The sequence below is a fragment of the Rattus norvegicus genome, chromosome 8 (assembly GCF_021556685.1).
Source record: "Rattus norvegicus strain SHRSP/BbbUtx chromosome 8, alternate assembly SHRSP_T2T, whole genome shotgun sequence".
NCBI lineage: Eukaryota > Metazoa > Chordata > Mammalia > Rodentia > Muridae > Rattus > Rattus norvegicus.
The window spans coordinates 40,794,488-40,797,896 of NC_141541.1; the positions used below are offsets into that span (position 1 = coordinate 40,794,488).

The 3,409-nt window shown below is 37.3% G+C and overlaps 1 pseudogene; it reads right to left on the bottom strand.

Annotated features, from left to right (window-relative positions):
* Window positions 1-3,092: 3,092 nt before the first annotated feature.
* On the bottom strand, window positions 3,093-3,189 carry LOC120094418 (U6 spliceosomal RNA; annotated as a pseudogene).
* Between the last annotated feature and the right edge of the window lie 220 nt (window positions 3,190-3,409).

Below are 3,409 nucleotides of genomic sequence, written 5' to 3' on the forward strand. Positions count from 1 at the left end.
GTATAAAATTTTAAACTATTACAAATTTCCATTAAAGATTACATCATTCATAGGGAATAAAAGCTTATGAAGCATACTTTTTGACTCATCCCTTCTATTATTTCTGCAACTAACATGTGTTTTACTTCTTGTGCAACAAATATCTTATTATGTCCTCACTACTTTTTCTTTTCAAAGGAATTTATCAGCTGGGGCAATTAAAAATTAGGGAAAGAGTGTTCTCCGTATTCATTATCATTTTATCATCCTATCTTGTTCTCTATATTTATGTTGTAAGCTCAATTACTCTCTGGTATTATATGTCTCCTATATTTTGCATTTCTTTAACATTTTTTATAGTACTCAAAAACACTGAATTCATCATCTCATTTTCTGATTTCTTAGAAAAATTTTAACTTTACCTAACTATATTTGCTAGCTATCAAATTTAGTTCTTGAAGGGGTGTGGTGGTAGTGGTGGTGGTGGTGATGTGTGTGTGTGTGTTTATGTGTGTGTGTGTGTGTGTGTGTGTGTGTGTGTGTGTGTGTGTATGTGTTTGTATGACGCTATTATTTTTGGTCAGCATTTGAAAGCTGTCCTCTCAATATCTTTTGCACAGCATAGTTCCTAATGAATGTTAAATAAACAGTACAGTGCCCTATTTTCTTTATCCTGAGTTATTTTTCAGAAGATCAAATATTTTATAGTTTTCATTATTTTTGTTATTAGGGATTTGAAGATGTAATGATGTCATATCTTTACATATATATTTACATACATCAGAATAAACATAAATATTTAAAGAGTTTGGCATTGTTCACAGCTCTTAGAAGCAAATTGATTTATTCTTAATTTATCTCAGGTAGGAAGATGCTGTGGGCCTCAAATTTTGTTCTAACAATTGTGTACTATAATGTCTCTGGATCAACTTTAGCACAAGGCAACACACCCAGATTATAAGTGCAATTCTCAATCTAGTGAGATACCGCCATAGACCTGAAGAATTCACAAATGAAATTCAAAATTCTGCTATAAGTTGTGAAATTTTTTGAAAATCAAAGTATAATCTAGTTGATTCCATGACATATTTCAGAAGTGAAAACTAACAAACCTTTTGTAGAGACAAGTAATCAAGGAATAATACCACACACCTACTATAAGTATTCACTTATAGAAAGAGCAGGTGGAAAATACAGTCTCCTCGATAGCTTATTAGACATTGATCCTTGGGGGGAGAATATCTACATTTGAGATTCCCATGGGTGGCAAAATCAAGGAGATATTCTTTAAAAATTGAAAAGGCCAATTCAGAGGTATAGTATTGTACTTGGAATGATGTGTTGTTCTGGTACAAGGAAAAGAAAATTAACTTGACAAGAATTAACATAAGATTTAATAAAGCATCTATATGTGGAAGAGCAGTTTGAGAGGGAGAGGAGAGAAAGGGACCAGAGACAGGTAGAGAAGGAGAGGCAGAGAGAAGGGTAGAATGATAGTGGGACAGGGACAGGGTGAGAAAGGAGGGAAGAAGAGAGAGAAGAGAGAGAAGAGAGAGAAGAGAGAGAGAGAGAGAGAGAGAGAGAGAGAGAGAGAGAGAGAGAGAATATGAATCCCATGAGAATAAATGCTCATCCCCTGAGAGTGAATGTGAATCCTTCTTTAACATTAAGGAAAAGTTACTGTTCTTATCTAGAGGGTCCTTTACATGGGATGGTGGGTTACTAGACATGAGTAGCACATCACTTTCTTCTGTATTATATTTTATAACATCATTCATCTTTCCCTGAGTTTGGCCATTTGTGGTACAACATCTGTGGCCATAAGGAGTTAGACCCTAGGTGTTCAGAGAACATGTTGGAAGTCACAATGTCCATCTCCAAGCATTCAGGATCTGTTATTAGAAGTCCAGAAGTCCTCAGTAGTCATTAACTGATGCTAGTAGCAATGACTGATATCCACAAGACAACACCATAAAGAGGTTAAATAACTTATCTGCCTGAGTCCAGCTATATTGTGGCTCATGGCCAAAAGAGGAGGTTTGGAGTCAGTGGGAGAAGGAAACTGACTTGATCTGAGGGTGAATCATGATAGTTGGGAGTTTATTTAATAAGTCTAAACATTTGTATTCTATATTTGCACAATTAGCCATAGATAATATTGAAGGCAGACTTAATGGTTTCATGATGACTCCTATCTTTCCACATACTGCTTTTAGTCTATGTTAGCCTTAATTTTCAACATGCAGAATGTAGGGGGCAATCAACTTTATTTTAGTATTTTCCTTTAAAGGAAAAACAAGAAGTTGAGCAAGCATCTAATTTCCCACTGTTCTCTAAGGTTCAATAAACCTGTTCAGTGCCCCTTTACCCTTCTTCCTACATGTTCTGAGCCTCTGTGATCAGCCTCAGTGGTCAGGGATACTGAACATTGAGTCCTGAGGAACAAACCCATAAGGGAAATTTTCATTCCTCAAGTGTCATATTGCAGTATTTTCTGCCATGTATCATAATAAGCATTAGGATGTTTTCTAATTACCTTCTTATGTGCCTTAGTCTTAAAATATGGGTCTTACTCTTACATACACTCCCCTAAGGGAATGTCCTGATACCTTATTTTTTTAAATATGCCATACATTTTTTATTGGATTTTTTATTTACATTTCAATTCTTACTCCCTTTTCCGGTTTCCCAGCCATAAGGCCCCTATCTCATCCCCCTCTGCTTCTTCTATGAGAGTGTTCCCCATTCCCACTCTCACCCCAACATTCCCCTGCACTGGGGGGTCTAGCTGTGTCAGGACCAAGGGCTTCCCCTTGCATTGGTGCCTAACAACACCATCCTCTGCTACATATGCAGGTGGAACCATGAGTCTGTCCATGCATAGTCTTTGGGTAGTGGTTTAGTCCCTGGGTGCTCTGGTTTGTTGGTACTGTTGTTCTTATTGGGTTGCATGCCCCTTCAGTTCCTTCAATACTTTCTCTAATCCCTCCAATGGAGACCATGCTCTCAGTTCAACGGTTTGCTGCTAGCATTCTCCTCTGTATTTGGCAAGCTCTGGATAAGCCTCTCAGGAAACAGCTGTAATACACTCCTGCTAACATGCACTTAACTTCAAAAATATGAAACACATCATGAAATTGTGTGTCATCGTTGTGTAGGGTCCGTGATGTATCATTCCAATTTTAGTATATGTGATGCTGAGGTAAGCACATGACATACCATTTTATTCTCCAATGTATACTCCTCTATATGGCAGATTCTTAATAGAATCTGCATCTTGTGGGATATTTCAGTCCTTGCCATTCATCCTGAAATCACTTACACAGGGAATTAATCATGGACACTATTGTATCCCTATTAACTGAACTTTTGCCCTCAGCTGTCAAGGCCCACATTCTGGGTCTGGGCTCATTGTTTCTCTCAATTATGT